At 42.5% G+C, this 19,335-nt stretch overlaps 24 non-coding genes across 24 annotated transcripts; 10 read left to right on the top strand and 14 right to left on the bottom strand.

Annotated features, from left to right (window-relative positions):
* Positions 1–581: 581 nt before the first annotated feature.
* On the bottom strand, positions 582–655 carry TRNAT-AGU (transfer RNA threonine (anticodon AGU)). The gene has a single exon. It is a non-coding gene; the product is annotated as a tRNA-Thr (tRNA).
* Positions 656–1,878: 1,223 nt separating this feature from the next.
* Positions 1,879–1,960, top strand: TRNAS-GCU (transfer RNA serine (anticodon GCU)). Its single transcript has one exon. It is a non-coding gene; the product is annotated as a tRNA-Ser (tRNA).
* A 356-nt stretch (positions 1,961–2,316) lies between these two features.
* TRNAT-AGU (transfer RNA threonine (anticodon AGU)) lies at positions 2,317–2,390 on the bottom strand. Its single transcript has one exon. It is a non-coding gene; the product is annotated as a tRNA-Thr (tRNA).
* Positions 2,391–2,997: 607 nt separating this feature from the next.
* TRNAS-GCU (transfer RNA serine (anticodon GCU)) lies at positions 2,998–3,079 on the top strand. Its single transcript has one exon. It is a non-coding gene; the product is annotated as a tRNA-Ser (tRNA).
* Positions 3,080–4,120: 1,041 nt separating this feature from the next.
* TRNAS-GCU (transfer RNA serine (anticodon GCU)) lies at positions 4,121–4,202 on the top strand. Its single transcript has one exon. It is a non-coding gene; the product is annotated as a tRNA-Ser (tRNA).
* A 356-nt stretch (positions 4,203–4,558) lies between these two features.
* TRNAT-AGU (transfer RNA threonine (anticodon AGU)) lies at positions 4,559–4,632 on the bottom strand. Its single transcript has one exon. It is a non-coding gene; the product is annotated as a tRNA-Thr (tRNA).
* Positions 4,633–5,678: 1,046 nt separating this feature from the next.
* Positions 5,679–5,752, bottom strand: TRNAT-AGU (transfer RNA threonine (anticodon AGU)). The gene has a single exon. It is a non-coding gene; the product is annotated as a tRNA-Thr (tRNA).
* Positions 5,753–6,798: 1,046 nt separating this feature from the next.
* On the bottom strand, positions 6,799–6,872 carry TRNAT-AGU (transfer RNA threonine (anticodon AGU)). Its single transcript has one exon. It is a non-coding gene; the product is annotated as a tRNA-Thr (tRNA).
* Positions 6,873–8,095: 1,223 nt separating this feature from the next.
* On the top strand, positions 8,096–8,177 carry TRNAS-GCU (transfer RNA serine (anticodon GCU)). The gene has a single exon. It is a non-coding gene; the product is annotated as a tRNA-Ser (tRNA).
* A 356-nt stretch (positions 8,178–8,533) lies between these two features.
* TRNAT-AGU (transfer RNA threonine (anticodon AGU)) lies at positions 8,534–8,607 on the bottom strand. Its single transcript has one exon. It is a non-coding gene; the product is annotated as a tRNA-Thr (tRNA).
* A 607-nt stretch (positions 8,608–9,214) lies between these two features.
* Positions 9,215–9,296, top strand: TRNAS-GCU (transfer RNA serine (anticodon GCU)). Its single transcript has one exon. It is a non-coding gene; the product is annotated as a tRNA-Ser (tRNA).
* A 356-nt stretch (positions 9,297–9,652) lies between these two features.
* Positions 9,653–9,726, bottom strand: TRNAT-AGU (transfer RNA threonine (anticodon AGU)). The gene has a single exon. It is a non-coding gene; the product is annotated as a tRNA-Thr (tRNA).
* Positions 9,727–10,334: 608 nt separating this feature from the next.
* Positions 10,335–10,416, top strand: TRNAS-GCU (transfer RNA serine (anticodon GCU)). Its single transcript has one exon. It is a non-coding gene; the product is annotated as a tRNA-Ser (tRNA).
* Positions 10,417–10,772: 356 nt separating this feature from the next.
* TRNAT-AGU (transfer RNA threonine (anticodon AGU)) lies at positions 10,773–10,846 on the bottom strand. Its single transcript has one exon. It is a non-coding gene; the product is annotated as a tRNA-Thr (tRNA).
* A 608-nt stretch (positions 10,847–11,454) lies between these two features.
* Positions 11,455–11,536, top strand: TRNAS-GCU (transfer RNA serine (anticodon GCU)). Its single transcript has one exon. It is a non-coding gene; the product is annotated as a tRNA-Ser (tRNA).
* Positions 11,537–11,892: 356 nt separating this feature from the next.
* On the bottom strand, positions 11,893–11,966 carry TRNAT-AGU (transfer RNA threonine (anticodon AGU)). Its single transcript has one exon. It is a non-coding gene; the product is annotated as a tRNA-Thr (tRNA).
* Positions 11,967–12,574: 608 nt separating this feature from the next.
* Positions 12,575–12,656, top strand: TRNAS-GCU (transfer RNA serine (anticodon GCU)). The gene has a single exon. It is a non-coding gene; the product is annotated as a tRNA-Ser (tRNA).
* A 356-nt stretch (positions 12,657–13,012) lies between these two features.
* On the bottom strand, positions 13,013–13,086 carry TRNAT-AGU (transfer RNA threonine (anticodon AGU)). The gene has a single exon. It is a non-coding gene; the product is annotated as a tRNA-Thr (tRNA).
* Positions 13,087–13,694: 608 nt separating this feature from the next.
* On the top strand, positions 13,695–13,776 carry TRNAS-GCU (transfer RNA serine (anticodon GCU)). Its single transcript has one exon. It is a non-coding gene; the product is annotated as a tRNA-Ser (tRNA).
* A 1,022-nt stretch (positions 13,777–14,798) lies between these two features.
* On the top strand, positions 14,799–14,880 carry TRNAS-GCU (transfer RNA serine (anticodon GCU)). Its single transcript has one exon. It is a non-coding gene; the product is annotated as a tRNA-Ser (tRNA).
* A 356-nt stretch (positions 14,881–15,236) lies between these two features.
* TRNAT-AGU (transfer RNA threonine (anticodon AGU)) lies at positions 15,237–15,310 on the bottom strand. Its single transcript has one exon. It is a non-coding gene; the product is annotated as a tRNA-Thr (tRNA).
* Positions 15,311–16,356: 1,046 nt separating this feature from the next.
* TRNAT-AGU (transfer RNA threonine (anticodon AGU)) lies at positions 16,357–16,430 on the bottom strand. Its single transcript has one exon. It is a non-coding gene; the product is annotated as a tRNA-Thr (tRNA).
* Positions 16,431–17,476: 1,046 nt separating this feature from the next.
* Positions 17,477–17,550, bottom strand: TRNAT-AGU (transfer RNA threonine (anticodon AGU)). The gene has a single exon. It is a non-coding gene; the product is annotated as a tRNA-Thr (tRNA).
* Positions 17,551–18,596: 1,046 nt separating this feature from the next.
* Positions 18,597–18,670, bottom strand: TRNAT-AGU (transfer RNA threonine (anticodon AGU)). The gene has a single exon. It is a non-coding gene; the product is annotated as a tRNA-Thr (tRNA).
* Positions 18,671–19,335: the final 665 nt, after the last annotated feature.

Here is a 19,335-nt window from a genome sequence, read left to right on the forward strand (position 1 = left end):
GCATGGGTCATCACGTTGGATGTAAAACAAGACCTGCTGAGCCAATGTCTGATGTACGGCGCTGTTGCATGTGGAAAGAAAATGAAGCCTAAGAATCATCACGACTGTTTTCCAAATGTGGGTTCGGTAAAAGTACTTTTGTTGACGGGGTGGCCGAGTGGTTAAGGCCATGGACTGCTAATCCATTGTGCTCTGCACGCATGGGTTCGAATCCCATCCTCATCGTATGATTCCTTTTTGGAAAATTCTCTATGCTCAGCGCAAGCAATGCCCCGAGGAAGAAAATTTACCATCACCGTTCAAGAAGGATGCTATTGAAGTCTCTAAACATATTTACAGGCATTATGTAGCGTATCAGTCAGGCAATAGTGAATCGGCACCTCTAATTTATCGTGCCTTATGCCATCCTACATTTTGCAAAACGTTGCAACTATCTACTTGTTAAAACTAAACCAGAGCTGACTCTTTGCCACTCGGGTGGAGTATTCTAGGGATGTGGGACGAGCATCTTTAATGTCATTGGCTAGTGAACATCTCCCTTTTGGAAAAAAGAGCTGATTATTGAGCAGAATAAGAGAACAAGGCACTGCTGAGAGTTGAACTCAGGATCTCCTGTTTACTAGACAGGCGCTTTAACCAACTAAGCCACAGCGCCCATGAGCAAAACTGTGGAAAATCAGAAAGATGGCAAGGATGATCCAGGAGAAGAATTTTTAAATGTAGGATGATTTTGAGGAGTGGTTCTAAGTTTTGCTATTTGTCACAGAGATGGCAAATTAAGTGTGAACAGATCCTATGCAGCATGTAGTTTCAGGTGGCTACCACTATAGAACAGCAAGGAAGTCGAGTCCCATCAAATACTTGGCAGCAGCATGCAGTTCTCTGTCATTTTGCATCGTGACAATTCTAAATGAAATCGGCTTGGGACGATGCTTTTTGGAAAAGACATGGATAATTTGTCCATAGGTATGTAATCCATGCATTTGCCTTGCATGAATTGTGGCCTGTTTTACTTTAAAAGTTAGATAGAAGGCAGAATTGACAGATTTAGGGAATGCTAGGGAAATGCCAACATAAATGAGAAGCAGAGAGGACTGAATGTTTAGTATTTATGCCATTGGCATGGGTCATCACGTTGGATGTAAAACAAGACCTGCTGAGCCAATGTCTGATGTACGGCGCTGTTGCATGTGGAAAGAAAATGAAGCCTAAGAATCATCGGATCTCCTGTTTACTAGACAGGCGCTTTAACCAACTAAGCCACAGCGCCCATGAGCAAAACTGTGGAAAACCAGAAAGATGGCAAGGATGATCCAGGAGAAGAATTTTTAAATGTAGGATGATTTTGAGGAGTGGTTCTAAGTTTTGCTATTTGTCACAGAGATGGCAAATTAAGTGTGAACAGATCCTATGCAGCATGTAGTTTCAGGTGGCTACCACTATAGAACAGCAAGGAAGTCGAGTCCCATCACATACTTGGCAGCAGCATGCAGTTCTCTGTCATTTTGCATCGTGACAATTCTAAATGAAATCGGCTTGGGACGATCCTTTTTGGAAAAGACATGGATAATTTCTCCATAGGTATGTAATCCATGCATTTGCCTTGCATGAATTGTGGCCTGTTTTACTTTAAAAGTTAGATAGAAGGCAGAATTGACAGATTTAGGGAATGCTAGGGAAATGCCAACATAAATGAGAAGCAGAGAGGACTGAATGTTTAGTATTTATGCCATTAGCATGGGTCATCACGTTGGATGTAAAACAAGACCTGCTGAACCAATGTCTGACGTACGGCGCTGTTGCATGTGGAAAGAAAATGAAGCCTAAGAATCATCACGACTGTTTTCCAAATGTGGGTTCGGTAAAAGTACTTTTGTTGACGGGGTGGCCGAGTGGTTAAGGCGGTGGACTGCTAATCCATTGTGCTCTGCACGCATGGGTTCGAATCCCATCCTCGTCGTATGATTTCCTTTTGGAAAATTCTCTATGCTCAGCGCAAGCAATGCCCCGAGGAAGAAAATTTACCATCACCGTTCAAGAAGGATGCTATTGAAGTCTCTAAACATATTTACAGGCATTATGTAGCGTATCAGTCAGGCAATAGTGAATCGGCACCTCTAATTTATCGTGCCTTATGCCATCCTACATTTTGCAAAACGTTGCAACCATCTACTTGTTAAAACTAAACCAGAGCTGACTCTTTGCCACTCGGGTGGAGTATTCTAGGGATGTGGGACGAGCATCTTTAATGTCATTGGCTAGTGAACATCTCCCTTTTGGAAAAAAGTGCTGATTATTGAGCAGAATAAGAGAACAAGGCACTGCTGAGAGTTGAACTCAGGATCTCCTGTTTACTAGACAGGCGCTTTAACCAACTAAGCCACAGCGCCCATGAGCAAAACTGTGGAAAACCAGAAAGATGGCAAGGATGATCCAGGAGAAGAATTTTTAAATGTAGGATGATTTTGAGGAGTGGTTCTAAGTTTTGCTATTTGTCACAGAGATGGCAAATTAAGTGTGAACAGATCCTATGCAGCATGTAGTTTCAGGTGGCTACCACTATAGAACAGCAAGGAGGTCGAGTCCCATCACATACTTGGCAGCAGCATGCAGTTCTCTGTCATTTTGCATCGTGACAATTCTAAATGAAATCGGCTTGGGACTATCCTTTTTGGAAAAGACATGGATAATTTCTCCATAGGTATGTAATCCATGCATTTGCCTTGCATGAATTGTGGCCTGTTTTACTTTAAAAGTTAGATAGAAGGCAGAATTGACAGATTTAGGGAATGCTAGGGAAATGCCAACATAAATGAGAAGCAGAGAGGACTGAATGTTTAGTATTTTGCCATTAGCATGGGTCATCACGTTGGATGTAAAACAAGACCTGCTGAACCAATGTCTGATGTACGGCGCTGTTGCATGTGGAAAGAAAATGAGGCCTAAGAATCATCACGACTGTTTTCCAAATGTGGGTTCGGTAAAGGTACTTTTGTTGACGGGGTGGCCGAGTGGTTAAGGCGATGGACTGCTAATCCATTGTGCTCTGCACGCATGGGTTCGAATCCCATCCTCGTCGTATGATTTCTTTTTGGAAAATTCTCTATGCTCAGCGCAAGCAATGCCCCGAGGAAGAAAATTTACCATCACCGTTCAAGAAGGATGCTATTGAAGTCTCTAAACATATTTACAGGCATTATGTAGCGTATCAGTCAGGCAATAGTGAATCGGCACCTCTAATTTATCGTGCCTTATGCCATCCTACATTTTGCAAAACGTTGCAACCATCTACTTGTTAAAACTAAACCAGAGCTGACTCTTTGCCACTCGGGTGGAGTATTCTAGGGATGTGGGACGAGCATCTTTAATGTCATTGGCTAGTGAACATCTCCCTTTTGGAAAAAAGTGCTGATTATTGAGCAGAATAAGAGAACAAGGCACTGCTGAGAGTTGAACTCCTGTTGATCTCCTGTTTACTAGACAGGCGCTTTAACCAACTAAGCCACAGCGCCCATGAGCAAAACTGTGGAAAACCAGAAAGATGGCAAGGATGATCCAGGAGAAGAATTTTTAAATGTAGGATGATTTTGAGGAGTGGTTCTAAGTTTTGCTATTTGTCACAGAGATGGCAAATTAAGTGTGAACAGATCCTATGCAGCATGTAGTTTCAGGTGGCTACCACTATAGAACAGCAAGGAAGTCGAGTCCCATCACATACTTGGCAGCAGCATGCAGTTCTCTGTCATTTTGCATCGTGACAATTCTAAATGAAATCGGCTTGGGACGATCCTTTTTGGAAAAGACATGGATAATTTCTCCATAGGTATGTAATCCATGCATTTGCCTTGCATGAATTGTGGCCTGTTTTACTTTAAAAGTTAGATAGAAGGCAGAATTGACAGATTTAGGGAATGCTAGGGAAATGCCAACATAAATGAGAAGCAGAGAGGACTGAATGTTTAGTATTTATGCCATTAGCATGGGTCATCACGTTGGATGTAAAACAAGACCTGCTGAGCCAATGTCTGATGTACGGCGCTGTTGCATGTGGAAAGAAAATGAAGCCTAAGAATCATCACGACTGTTTTCCAAATGTGGGTTCGGTAAAAGTACTTTTGTTGACGGGGTGGCCGAGTGGTTAAGGCGATGGACTGCTAATCCATTGTGCTCTGCACGCATGGGTTCGAATCCCATCCTCGTCGTATGATTTCCTTTTGGAAAATTCTCTATGCTCAGCGCAAGCAATGCCCCGAGGAAGAAAATTTACCATCACCGTTCAAGAAGGATGCTATTGAAGTCTCTAAACATATTTACAGGCATTATGTAGCGTATCAGTCAGGCAATAGTGAATCGGCACCTCTAATTTATCGTGCCTTATGCCATCCTACATTTTGCAAAACGTTGCAACCATCTACTTGTTAAAACTAAACCAGAGCTGACTCTTTGCCACTCGGGTGGAGTATTCTAGGGATGTGGGACGAGCATCTTTAATGTCATTGGCTAGTGAACATCTCCCTTTTGGAAAAAAGTGCTGATTATTGAGCAGAATAAGAGAACAAGGCACTGCTGAGAGTTGAACTCAGGATCTCCTGTTTACTAGACAGGCGCTTTAACCAACTAAGCCACAGCGCCCATGAGCAAAACTGTGGAAAACCAGAAAGATGGCAAGGATGATCCAGGAGAAGAATTTTTAAATGTAGGATGATTTTGAGGAGTGGTTCTAAGTTTTGCTATTTGTCACAGAGATGGCAAATTAAGTGTGAACAGATCCTATGCAGCATGTAGTTTCAGGTGGCTACCACTATAGAACAGCAAGGAAGTCGAGTCCCATCACATACTTGGCAGCAGCATGCAGTTCTCTGTCATTTTGCATCGTGACAATTCTAAATGAAATCGGCTTGGGACGATCCTTTTTGGAAAAGACATGGATAATTTGTCCATAGGTATGTAATCCATGCATTTGCCTTGCATGAATTGTGGCCTGTTTTACTTTAAAAGTTAGATAGAAGGCAGAATTGACAGATTTAGGGAATGCTAGGGAAATGCCAACATAAATGAGAAGCAGAGAGGACTGAATGTTTAGTATTTATGCCATTAGCATGGGTCATCACGTTGGATGTAAAACAAGACCTGCTGAGCCAATGTCTGATGTACGGCGCTGTTGCATGTGGAAAGAAAATGAAGCCTAAGAATCATCACGACTGTTTTCCAAATGTGGGTTCGGTAAAAGTACTTTTGTTGACGGGGTGGCCGAGTGGTTAAGGCGATGGACTGCTAATCCATTGTGCTCTGCACGCATGGGTTTGAATCCCATCCTCGTCGTATGATTTCCTTTTGGAAAATTCTCTATGCTCAGCGCAAGCAATGCCCCGAGGAAGAAAATTTACCATCACCGTTCAAGAAGGATGCTATTGAAGTCTCTAAACATATTTACAGGCATTATGTAGCGTATCAGTCAGGCAATAGTGAATCGGCACCTCTAATTTATCGTGCCTTATGCCATCCTACATTTTGCAAAACGTTGCAACCATCTACTTGTTAAAACTAAACCAGAGCTGACTCTTTGCCACTCGGGTGGAGTATTCTAGGGATGTGGGACGAGCATCTTTAATGTCATTGGCTAGTGAACATCTCCCTTTTGGAAAAAAGTGCTGATTATTGAGCAGAATAAGAGAACAAGGCACTGCTGAGAGTTGAACTCAGGATCTCCTGTTTACTAGACAGGCGCTTTAACCAACTAAGCCACAGCGCCCATGAGCAAAACTGTGGAAAACCAGAAAGATGGCAAGGATGATCCAGGAGAAGAATTTTTAAATGTAGGATGATTTTGAGGAGTGGTTCTAAGTTTTGCTATTTGTCACAGAGATGGCAAATTAAGTGTGAACAGATCCTATGCAGCATGTAGTTTCAGGTGGCTACCACTATAGAACAGCAAGGAAGTCGAGTCCCATCACATACTTGGCAGCAGCATGCAGTTCTCTGTCATTTTGCATCGTGACAATTCTAAATGAAATCGGCTTGGGACGATCCTTTTTGGAAAAGACATGGATAATTTGTCCATAGGCATGTAATCCATGCATTTGCCTTGCATGAATTGTGGCCTGTTTTACTTTAAAAGTTAGATAGAAGGCAGAATTGACAGATTTAGGGAATGCTAGGGAAATGCCAACATAAATGAGAAGCAGAGAGGACTGAATGTTTAGTATTTATGCCATTAGCATGGGTCATCACGTTGGATGTAAAACAAGACCTGCTGAGCCAATGTCTGATGTACGGCGCTGTTGCATGTGGAAAGAAAATGAAGCCTAAGAATCATCACGACTGTTTTCCAAATGTGGGTTCGGTAAAAGTACTTTTGTTGACGGGGTGGCCGAGTGGTTAAGGCCATGGACTGCTAATCCATTGTGCTCTGCACGCATGGGTTCGAATCCCATCCTCATCGTATGATTCCTTTTTGGAAAATTCTCTATGCTCAGCGCAAGCAATGCCCCGAGGAAGAAAATTTACCATCACCGTTCAAGAAGGATGCTATTGAAGTCTCTAAACATATTTACAGGCATTATGTAGCGTATCAGTCAGGCAATAGTGAATCGGCACCTCTAATTTATCGTGCCTTATGCCATCCTACATTTTGCAAAACGTTGCAACTATCTACTTGTTAAAACTAAACCAGAGCTGACTCTTTGCCACTCGGGTGGAGTATTCTAGGGATGTGGGACGAGCATCTTTAATGTCATTGGCTAGTGAACATCTCCCTTTTGGAAAAAAGAGCTGATTATTGAGCAGAATAAGAGAACAAGGCACTGCTGAGAGTTGAACTCAGGATCTCCTGTTTACTAGACAGGCGCTTTAACCAACTAAGCCACAGCGCCCATGAGCAAAACTGTGGAAAATCAGAAAGATGGCAAGGATGATCCAGGAGAAGAATTTTTAAATGTAGGATGATTTTGAGGAGTGGTTCTAAGTTTTGCTATTTGTCACAGAGATGGCAAATTAAGTGTGAACAGATCCTATGCAGCATGTAGTTTCAGGTGGCTACCACTATAGAACAGCAAGGAAGTCGAGTCCCATCAAATACTTGGCAGCAGCATGCAGTTCTCTGTCATTTTGCATCGTGACAATTCTAAATGAAATCGGCTTGGGACGATGCTTTTTGGAAAAGACATGGATAATTTGTCCATAGGTATGTAATCCATGCATTTGCCTTGCATGAATTGTGGCCTGTTTTACTTTAAAAGTTAGATAGAAGGCAGAATTGACAGATTTAGGGAATGCTAGGGAAATGCCAACATAAATGAGAAGCAGAGAGGACTGAATGTTTAGTATTTATGCCATTGGCATGGGTCATCACGTTGGATGTAAAACAAGACCTGCTGAGCCAATGTCTGATGTACGGCGCTGTTGCATGTGGAAAGAAAATGAAGCCTAAGAATCATCGGATCTCCTGTTTACTAGACAGGCGCTTTAACCAACTAAGCCACAGCGCCCATGAGCAAAACTGTGGAAAACCAGAAAGATGGCAAGGATGATCCAGGAGAAGAATTTTTAAATGTAGGATGATTTTGAGGAGTGGTTCTAAGTTTTGCTATTTGTCACAGAGATGGCAAATTAAGTGTGAACAGATCCTATGCAGCATGTAGTTTCAGGTGGCTACCACTATAGAACAGCAAGGAAGTCGAGTCCCATCACATACTTGGCAGCAGCATGCAGTTCTCTGTCATTTTGCATCGTGACAATTCTAAATGAAATCGGCTTGGGACGATCCTTTTTGGAAAAGACATGGATAATTTCTCCATAGGTATGTAATCCATGCATTTGCCTTGCATGAATTGTGGCCTGTTTTACTTTAAAAGTTAGATAGAAGGCAGAATTGACAGATTTAGGGAATGCTAGGGAAATGCCAACATAAATGAGAAGCAGAGAGGACTGAATGTTTAGTATTTATGCCATTAGCATGGGTCATCACGTTGGATGTAAAACAAGACCTGCTGAACCAATGTCTGACGTACGGCGCTGTTGCATGTGGAAAGAAAATGAAGCCTAAGAATCATCACGACTGTTTTCCAAATGTGGGTTCGGTAAAAGTACTTTTGTTGACGGGGTGGCCGAGTGGTTAAGGCGGTGGACTGCTAATCCATTGTGCTCTGCACGCATGGGTTCGAATCCCATCCTCGTCGTATGATTTCCTTTTGGAAAATTCTCTATGCTCAGCGCAAGCAATGCCCCGAGGAAGAAAATTTACCATCACCGTTCAAGAAGGATGCTATTGAAGTCTCTAAACATATTTACAGGCATTATGTAGCGTATCAGTCAGGCAATAGTGAATCGGCACCTCTAATTTATCGTGCCTTATGCCATCCTACATTTTGCAAAACGTTGCAACCATCTACTTGTTAAAACTAAACCAGAGCTGACTCTTTGCCACTCGGGTGGAGTATTCTAGGGATGTGGGACGAGCATCTTTAATGTCATTGGCTAGTGAACATCTCCCTTTTGGAAAAAAGTGCTGATTATTGAGCAGAATAAGAGAACAAGGCACTGCTGAGAGTTGAACTCAGGATCTCCTGTTTACTAGACAGGCGCTTTAACCAACTAAGCCACAGCGCCCATGAGCAAAACTGTGGAAAACCAGAAAGATGGCAAGGATGATCCAGGAGAAGAATTTTTAAATGTAGGATGATTTTGAGGAGTGGTTCTAAGTTTTGCTATTTGTCACAGAGATGGCAAATTAAGTGTGAACAGATCCTATGCAGCATGTAGTTTCAGGTGGCTACCACTATAGAACAGCAAGGAGGTCGAGTCCCATCACATACTTGGCAGCAGCATGCAGTTCTCTGTCATTTTGCATCGTGACAATTCTAAATGAAATCGGCTTGGGACTATCCTTTTTGGAAAAGACATGGATAATTTCTCCATAGGTATGTAATCCATGCATTTGCCTTGCATGAATTGTGGCCTGTTTTACTTTAAAAGTTAGATAGAAGGCAGAATTGACAGATTTAGGGAATGCTAGGGAAATGCCAACATAAATGAGAAGCAGAGAGGACTGAATGTTTAGTATTTTGCCATTAGCATGGGTCATCACGTTGGATGTAAAACAAGACCTGCTGAACCAATGTCTGATGTACGGCGCTGTTGCATGTGGAAAGAAAATGAGGCCTAAGAATCATCACGACTGTTTTCCAAATGTGGGTTCGGTAAAGGTACTTTTGTTGACGGGGTGGCCGAGTGGTTAAGGCGATGGACTGCTAATCCATTGTGCTCTGCACGCATGGGTTCGAATCCCATCCTCGTCGTATGATTTCTTTTTGGAAAATTCTCTATGCTCAGCGCAAGCAATGCCCCGAGGAAGAAAATTTACCATCACCGTTCAAGAAGGATGCTATTGAAGTCTCTAAACATATTTACAGGCATTATGTAGCGTATCAGTCAGGCAATAGTGAATCGGCACCTCTAATTTATCGTGCCTTATGCCATCCTACATTTTGCAAAACGTTGCAACCATCTACTTGTTAAAACTAAACCAGAGCTGACTCTTTGCCACTCGGGTGGAGTATTCTAGGGATGTGGGACGAGCATCTTTAATGTCATTGGCTAGTGAACATCTCCCTTTTGGAAAAAAGTGCTGATTATTGAGCAGAATAAGAGAACAAGGCACTGCTGAGAGTTGAACTCAGGATCTCCTGTTTACTAGACAGGCGCTTTAACCAACTAAGCCACAGCGCCCATGAGCAAAACTGTGGAAAACCAGAAAGATGGCAAGGATGATCCAGGAGAAGAATTTTTAAATGTAGGATGATTTTGAGGAGTGGTTCTAAGTTTTGCTATTTGTCACAGAGATGGCAAATTAAGTGTGAACAGATCCTATGCAGCATGTAGTTTCAGGTGGCTACCACTATAGAACAGCAAGGAAGTCGAGTCCCATCACATACTTGGCAGCAGCATGCAGTTCTCTGTCATTTTGCATCGTGACAATTCTAAATGAAATCGGCTTGGGACGATCCTTTTTGGAAAAGACATGGATAATTTGTCCATAGGTATGTAATCCATGCATTTGCCTTGCATGAATTGTGGCCTGTTTTACTTTAAAAGTTAGATAGAAGGCAGAATTGACAGATTTAGGGAATGCTAGGGAAATGCCAACATAAATGAGAAGCAGAGAGGACTGAATGTTTAGTATTTATGCCATTAGCATGGGTCATCACGTTGGATGTAAAACAAGACCTGCTGAGCCAATGTCTGATGTACGGCGCTGTTGCATGTGGAAAGAAAATGAAGCCTAAGAATCATCACGACTGTTTTCCAAATGTGGGTTCGGTAAAAGTACTTTTGTTGACGGGGTGGCCGAGTGGTTAAGGCGATGGACTGCTAATCCATTGTGCTCTGCACGCATGGGTTCGAATCCCATCCTCGTCGTATGATTTCCTTTTGGAAAATTCTCTATGCTCAGCGCAAGCAATGCCCCGAGGAAGAAAATTTACCATCACCGTTCAAGAAGGATGCTATTGAAGTCTCTAAACATATTTACAGGCATTATGTAGCGTATCAGTCAGGCAATAGTGAATCGGCACCTCTAATTTATCGTGCCTTATGCCATCCTACATTTTGCAAAACGTTGCAACCATCTACTTGTTAAAACTAAACCAGAGCTGACTCTTTGCCACTCGGGTGGAGTATTCTAGGGATGTGGGACGAGCATCTTTAATGTCATTGGCTAGTGAACATCTCCCTTTTGGAAAAAAGTGCTGATTATTGAGCAGAATAAGAGAACAAGGCACTGCTGAGAGTTGAACTCAGGATCTCCTGTTTACTAGACAGGCGCTTTAACCAACTAAGCCACAGCGCCCATGAGCAAAACTGTGGAAAACCAGAAAGATGGCAAGGATGATCCAGGAGAAGAATTTTTAAATGTAGGATGATTTTGAGGAGTGGTTCTAAGTTTTGCTATTTGTCACAGAGATGGCAAATTAAGTGTGAACAGATCCTATGCAGCATGTAGTTTCAGGTGGCTACCACTATAGAACAGCAAGGAAGTCGAGTCCCATCACATACTTGGCAGCAGCATGCAGTTCTCTGTCATTTTGCATCGTGACAATTCTAAATGAAATCGGCTTGGGACGATCCTTTTTGGAAAAGACATGGATAATTTGTCCATAGGTATGTAATCCATGCATTTGCCTTGCATGAATTGTGGCCTGTTTTACTTTAAAAGTTAGATAGAAGGCAGAATTGACAGATTTAGGGAATGCTAGGGAAATGCCAACATAAATGAGAAGCAGAGAGGACTGAATGTTTAGTATTTATGCCATTAGCATGGGTCATCACGTTGGATGTAAAACAAGACCTGCTGAGCCAATGTCTGATGTACGGCGCTGTTGCATGTGGAAAGAAAATGAAGCCTAAGAATCATCACGACTGTTTTCCAAATGTGGGTTCGGTAAAAGTACTTTTGTTGACGGGGTGGCCGAGTGGTTAAGGCGATGGACTGCTAATCCATTGTGCTCTGCACGCATGGGTTCGAATCCCATCCTCGTCGTATGATTTCCTTTTGGAAAATTCTCTATGCTCAGCGCAAGCAATGCCCCGAGGAAGAAAATTTACCATCACCGTTCAAGAAGGATGCTATTGAAGTCTCTAAACATATTTACAGGCATTATGTAGCGTATCAGTCAGGCAATAGTGAATCGGCACCTCTAATTTATCGTGCCTTATGCCATCCTACATTTTGCAAAACGTTGCAACCATCTACTTGTTAAAACTAAACCAGAGCTGACTCTTTGCCACTCGGGTGGAGTATTCTAGGGATGTGGGACGAGCATCTTTAATGTCATTGGCTAGTGAACATCTCCCTTTTGGAAAAAAGTGCTGATTATTGAGCAGAATAAGAGAACAAGGCACTGCTGAGAGTTGAACTCAGGATCTCCTGTTTACTAGACAGGCGCTTTAACCAACTAAGCCACAGCGCCCATGAGCAAAACTGTGGAAAACCAGAAAGATGGCAAGGATGATCCAGGAGAAGAATTTTTAAATGTAGGATGATTTTGAGGAGTGGTTCTAAGTTTTGCTATTTGTCACAGAGATGGCAAATTAAGTGTGAACAGATCCTATGCAGCATGTAGTTTCAGGTGGCTACCACTATAGAACAGCAAGGAAGTCGAGTCCCATCACATACTTGGCAGCAGCATGCAGTGCTCTGTCATTTTGCATCGTGACAATTCTAAATGAAATCGGCTTGGGACGATCCTTTTTGGAAAAGACATGGATAATTTCTCCATAGGTATGTAATCCATGCATTTGCCTTGCATGAATTGTGGCCTGTTTTACTTTAAAAGTTTGATAGAAGGCAGAATTGACAGATTTAGGGAATGCTAGGGAAATGCCAACATAAATGAGAAGCAGAGAGGACTGAATGTTTAGTATTTATGCCATTAGCATGGGTCATCACGTTGGATGTAAAACAAGACCTGCTGAACCAATGTCTGATGTACGGCGCTGTTGCATGTGGAAAGAAAATGAAGCCTAAGAATCATCACGACTGTTTTCCAAATGTGGGTTCGGTAAAGGTACTTTTGTTGACGGGGTGGCCGAGTGGTTAAGGCGATGGACTGCTAATCCATTGTGCTCTGCACGCATGGGTTCGAATCCCATCCTCGTCGTATGATTTCTTTTTGGAAAATTCTCTATGCTCAGCGCAAGCAATGCCCCGAGGAAGAAAATTTACCATCACCGTTCAAGAAGGATGCTATTGAAGTCTCTAAACATATTTACAGGCATTATGTAGCGTATCAGTCAGGCAATAGTGAATCGGCACCTCTAATTTATCGTGCCTTATGCCATCCTACATTTTGCAAAACGTTGCAACCATCTACTTGTTAAAACTAAACCAGAGCTGACTCTTTGCCACTCGGGTGGAGTATTCTAGGGATGTGGGACGAGCATCTTTAATGTCATTGGCTAGTGAACATCTCCCTTTTGGAAAAAAGTGCTGATTATTGAGCAGAATAAGAGAACAAGGCACTGCTGAGAGTTGAACTCAGGATCTCCTGTTTACTAGACAGGCGCTTTAACCAACTAAGCCACAGCGCCCATGAGCAAAACTGTGGAAAATCAGAAAGATGGCAAGGATGATCCAGGAGAAGAATTTTTAAATGTAGGATGATTTTGAGGAGTGGTTCTAAGTTTTGCTATTTGTCACAGAGATGGCAAATTAAGTGTGAACAGATCCTATGCAGCATGTAGTTTCAGGTGGCTACCACTATAGAACAGCAAGGAAGTCGAGTCCCATCAAATACTTGGCAGCAGCATGCAGTTCTCTGTCATTTTGCATCGTGACAATTCTAAATGAAATCGGCTTGGGACGATGCTTTTTGGAAAAGACATGGATAATTTGTCCATAGGTATGTAATCCATGCATTTGCCTTGCATGAATTGTGGCCTGTTTTACTTTAAAAGTTAGATAGAAGGCAGAATTGACAGATTTAGGGAATGCTAGGGAAATGCCAACATAAATGAGAAGCAGAGAGGACTGAATGTTTAGTATTTATGCCATTGGCATGGGTCATCACGTTGGATGTAAAACAAGACCTGCTGAACCAATGTCTGACGTACGGCGCTGTTGCATGTGGAAAGAAAATGAAGCCTAAGAATCATCACGACTGTTTTCCAAATGTGGGTTCGGTAAAAGTACTTTTGTTGACGGGGTGGCCGAGTGGTTAAGGCGGTGGACTGCTAATCCATTGTGCTCTGCACGCATGGGTTCGAATCCCATCCTCGTCGTATGATTTCCTTTTGGAAAATTCTCTATGCTCAGCGCAAGCAATGCCCCGAGGAAGAAAATTTACCATCACCGTTCAAGAAGGATGCTATTGAAGTCTCTAAACATATTTACAGGCATTATGTAGCGTATCAGTCAGGCAATAGTGAATCGGCACCTCTAATTTATCGTGCCTTATGCCATCCTACATTTTGCAAAACGTTGCAACCATCTACTTGTTAAAACTAAACCAGAGCTGACTCTTTGCCACTCGGGTGGAGTATTCTAGGGATGTGGGACGAGCATCTTTAATGTCATTGGCTAGTGAACATCTCCCTTTTGGAAAAAAGTGCTGATTATTGAGCAGAATAAGAGAACAAGGCACTCAGGATCTCCTGTTTACTAGACAGGCGCTTTAACCAACTAAGCCACAGCGCCCATGAGCAAAACTGTGGAAAACCAGAAAGATGGCAAGGATGATCCAGGAGAAGAATTTTTAAATGTAGGATGATTTTGAGGAGTGGTTCTAAGTTTTGCTATTTGTCACAGAGATGGCAAATTAAGTGTGAACAGATCCTATGCAGCATGTAGTTTCAGGTGGCTACCACTATAGAACAGCAAGGAGGTCGAGTCCCATCACATACTTGGCAGCAGCATGCAGTTCTCTGTCATTTTGCATCGTGACAATTCTAAATGAAATCGGCTTGGGACTATCCTTTTTGGAAAAGACATGGATAATTTCTCCATAGGTATGTAATCCATGCATTTGCCTTGCATGAATTGTGGCCTGTTTTACTTTAAAAGTTAGATAGAAGGCAGAATTGACAGATTTAGGGAATGCTAGGGAAATGCCAACATAAATGAGAAGCAGAGAGGACTGAATGTTTAGTATTTTGCCATTAGCATGGGTCATCACGTTGGATGTAAAACAAGACCTGCTGAACCAATGTCTGATGTACGGCGCTGTTGCATGTGGAAAGAAAATGAGGCCTAAGAATCATCACGACTGTTTTCCAAATGTGGGTTCGGTAAAGGTACTTTTGTTGACGGGGTGGCCGAGTGGTTAAGGCGATGGACTGCTAATCCATTGTGCTCTGCACGCATGGGTTCGAATCCCATCCTCGTCGTATGATTTCTTTTTGGAAAATTCTCTATGCTCAGCGCAAGCAATGCCCCGAGGAAGAAAATTTACCATCACCGTTCAAGAAGGATGCTATTGAAGTCTCTAAACATATTTACAGGCATTATGTAGCGTATCAGTCAGGCAATAGTGAATCGGCACCTCTAATTTATCGTGCCTTATGCCATCCTACATTTTGCAAAACGTTGCAACCATCTACTTGTTAAAACTAAAGCAGAGCTGACTCTTTGCCACTCGGGTGGAGTATTCTAGGGATGTGGGACGAGCATCTTTAATGTCATTGGCTAGTGAACATCTCCCTTTTGGAAAAAAGTGCTGATTATTGAGCAGAATAAGAGAACAAGGCACTGCTGAGAGTTGAACTCAGGATCTCCTGTTTACTAGACAGGCGCTTTAACCAACTAAGCCACAGCGCCCATGAGCAAAACTGTGGAAAACCAGAAAGATGGCAAGGATGATCCAGGAGAAGAATTTTTAAATGTAGGATGATTTTGAGGAGTGGTTCTAAGTTTTGCTATTTGTCACAGAGATGGCAAATTAAGTGTGAACAGATCCTATGCAGCATGTAGTTTCAGGTGGCTACCACTATAGAACAGCAAGGAAGTCGAGTCCCATCACATACTTGGCAGCAGCATGCAGTTCTCTGTCATTTTGCATCGTGACAATTCTAAATGAAATCGGCTTGGGACGATCCTTTTTGGAAAAGACATGGATAATTTGTCCATAGGCATGTAATCCATGCATTTGCCTTGCATGAATTGTGGCCTGTTTTACTTTAAAAGTTAGATAGAAGGCAGAATTGACAGATTTAGGGAATGCTAGGGAAATGCCAACATAAATGAGAAGCAGAGAGGACTGAATGTTTAGTATTTATGCCATTAGCATGGGTCATCACGTTGGATGTAAAACAAGACCTGCTGAGCCAATGTCTGATGTACGGCGCTGTTGCATGTGGAAAGAAAATGAAGCCTAAGAATCATCACGACTGTTTTCCAAATGTGGGTTCGGTAAAAGTACTTTTGTTGACGGGGTGGCCGAGTGGTTAAGGCGATGGACTGCTAATCCCTTGTGCTCTGCACGCATGGGTTCGAATCCCATCCTCGTCGTATGATTTCTTTTTGGAAAATTCTCTATGCTCAGCGCAAGCAATGCCCCGAGGAAGAAAATTTACCATCACCGTTCAAGAAGGATGCTATTGAAGTCTCTAAACATATTTACAGGCATTATGTAGCGTATCAGTCAGGCAATAGTGAATCGGCACCTCTAATTTATCGTGCCTTATGCCATCCTACATTTTGCAAAACGTTGCAACCATCTACTTGTTAAAACTAAAGCAGAGCTGACTCTTTGCCACTCGGGTGGAGTATTCTAGGGATGTGGGACGAGCATCTTTAATGTCATTGGCTAGTGAACATCTCCCTTTTGGAAAAAAGTGCTGATTATTGAGCAGAATAAGAGAACAAGGCACTGCTGAGAGTTGAACTCAGGATCTCCTGTTTACTAGACAGGCGCTTTAACCAACTAAGCCACAGCGCCCATGAGCAAAACTGTGGAAAACCAGAAAGATGGCAAGGATGATCCAGGAGAAGAATTTTTAAATGTAGGATGATTTTGAGGAGTGGTTCTAAGTTTTGCTATTTGTCACAGAGATGGCAAATTAAGTGTGAACAGATCCTATGCAGCATGTAGTTTCAGGTGGCTACCACTATAGAACAGCAAGGAAGTCGAGTCCCATCACATACTTGGCAGCAGCATGCAGTTCTCTGTCATTTTGCATCGTGACAATTCTAAATGAAATCGGCTTGGGACGATCCTTTTTGGAAAAGACATGGATAATTTCTCCATAGGCATGTAATCCATGCATTTGCCTTGCATGAATTGTGGCCTGTTTTACTTTAAAAGTTAGATAGAAGGCAGAATTGACAGATTTAGGGAATGCTAGGGAAATGCCAACATAAATGAGAAGCAGAGAGGACTGAATGTTTAGTATTTATGCCATTAGCATGGGTCATCACGTTGGATGTAAAACAAGACCTGCTGAGCCAATGTCTGATGTACGGCGCTGTTGCATGTGGAAAGAAAATGAAGCCTAAGAATCATCACGACTGTTTTCCAAATGTGGGTTCGGTAAAAGTACTTTTGTTGACGGGGTGGCCGAGTGGTTAAGGCCATGGACTGCTAATCCATTGTGCTCTGCACGCATGGGTTCGAATCCCATTCTCGTCGTATGATTTCTTTTTGGAAAATTCTCTATGCTCAGCGCAAGCAATGCCCCGAGGAAGAAAATTTACCATCACCGTTCAAGAAGGATGCTATTGAAGTCTCTAAACATATTTACAGGCATTATGTAGCGTATCAGTCAGGCAATAGTGAATCGGCACCTCTAATTTATCGTGCCTTATGCCATCCTACATTTTGCAAAACGTTGCAACCATCTACTTGTTAAAACTAAACCAGAGCTGACTCTTTGCCACTCGGGTGGAGTATTCTAGGGATGTGGGACGAGCATCTTTAATGTCATTGGCTAGTGAACATCTCCCTTTTGGAAAAAAGTGCTGATTATTGAGCAGAATAAGAGAACAAGGCACTGCTGAGAGTTGAACTCAGGATCTCCTGTTTACTAGACAGGCGCTTTAACCAACTAAGCCACAGCGCCCATGAGCAAAACTGTGGAAAACCAGAAAGATGGCAAGGATGATCCAGGAGAAGAATTTTTAAATGTAGGATGATTTTGAGGAGTGGTTCTAAGTTTTGCTATTTGTCACAGAGATGGCAAATTAAGTGTGAACAGATCCTATGCAGCATGTAGTTTCAGGTGGCTACCACTATAGAACAGCAAGGAGGTCGAGTCCCATCACATACTTGGCAGCAGCATGCAGTTCTCTGTCATTTTGCATCGTGACAATTCTAAATGAAATCGGCTTGGGACGATCCTTTTTGGAAAAGACATGGATAATTTGTCCATAGGCATGTAATCCATGCATTTGCCTTGCATGAATTGTGGCCTGTTTTACTTTAAAAGTTAGATAGAAGGCAGAATTGACAGATTTAGGGAATGCTAGGGAAATGCCAACATAAATGAGAAGCAGAGAGGACTGAATGTTTAGTATTTATGCCATTAGCATGGGTCATCACGTTGGATGTAAAACAAGACCTGCTGAGCCAATGTCTGATGTACGGCGCTGTTGCATGTGGAAAGAAAATGAAGCCTAAGAATCATCACGACTGTTTTCCAAATGTGGGTTCGGTAAAAGTACTTTTGTTGACGGGGTGGCCGAGTGGTTAAGGCCATGGACTGCTAATCCATTGTGCTCTGCACGCATGGGTTCGAATCCCATTCTCGTCGTATGATTTCTTTTTGGAAAATTCTCTATGCTCAGCGCAAGCAATGCCCCGAGGAAGAAAATTTACCATCACCGTTCAAGAAGGATGCTATTGAAGTCTCTAAACATATTTACAGGCATTATGTAGCGTATCAGTCAGGCAATAGTGAATCGGCACCTCTAATTTATCGTGCCTTATGCCATCCTACATTTTGCAAAACGTTGCAACCATCTACTTGTTAAAACTAAACCAGAGCTGACTCTTTGCCACTCGGGTGGAGTATTCTAGGGATGTGGGACGAGCATCTTTAATGTCATTGGCTAGTGAACATCTCCCTTTTGGAAAAAAGTGCTGATTATTGAGCAGAATAAGAGAACAAGGCACTGCTGAGAGTTGAACTCAGGATCTCCTGTTTACTAGACAGGCGCTTTAACCAACTAAGCCACAGCGCCCATGAGCAAAACTGTGGAAAACCAGAAAGATGGCAAGGATGATCCAGGAGAAGAATTTTTAAATGTAGGATGATTTTGAGGAGTGGTTCTAAGTTTTGCTATTTGTCACAGAGATGGCAAATTAAGTGTGAACAGATCCTATGCAGCATGTAGTTTCAGGTGGCTACCACTATAGAACAGCAAGGAGGTCGAGTCCCATCACATACTTGGCAGCAGCATGCAGTTCTCTGTCATTTTGCATCGTGACAATTCTAAATGAAATCGGCTTGGGACTATCCTTTTTGGAAAAGACATGGATAATTTCTCCATAGGTATGTAATCCATGCATTTGCCTTGCATGAATTGTGGCCTGTTTTACTTTAAAAGTTAGATAGAAGGCAGAATTGACAGATTTAGGGAATGCTAGGGAAATGCCAACATAAATGAGAAGCAGAGAGGACTGAATGTTTAGTATTTATGCCATTAGCATGGGTCATCACGTTGGATGTAAAACAAGACCTGCTGAACCAATGTCTGATGTACGGCGCTGTTGCATGTGGAAAGAAAATGAAGCCTAAGAATCATCACGACTGTTTTCCAAATGTGGGTTCGGTAAAGGTACTTTTGTTGACGGGGTGGCCGAGTGGTTAAGGCGATGGACTGCTAATCCATTGTGCTCTGCACGC

The sequence above is a fragment of the Eleutherodactylus coqui genome, chromosome 11 (assembly GCF_035609145.1).
Source record: "Eleutherodactylus coqui strain aEleCoq1 chromosome 11, aEleCoq1.hap1, whole genome shotgun sequence".
Classification (NCBI taxonomy): Eukaryota; Metazoa; Chordata; class Amphibia; order Anura; family Eleutherodactylidae; genus Eleutherodactylus; species Eleutherodactylus coqui.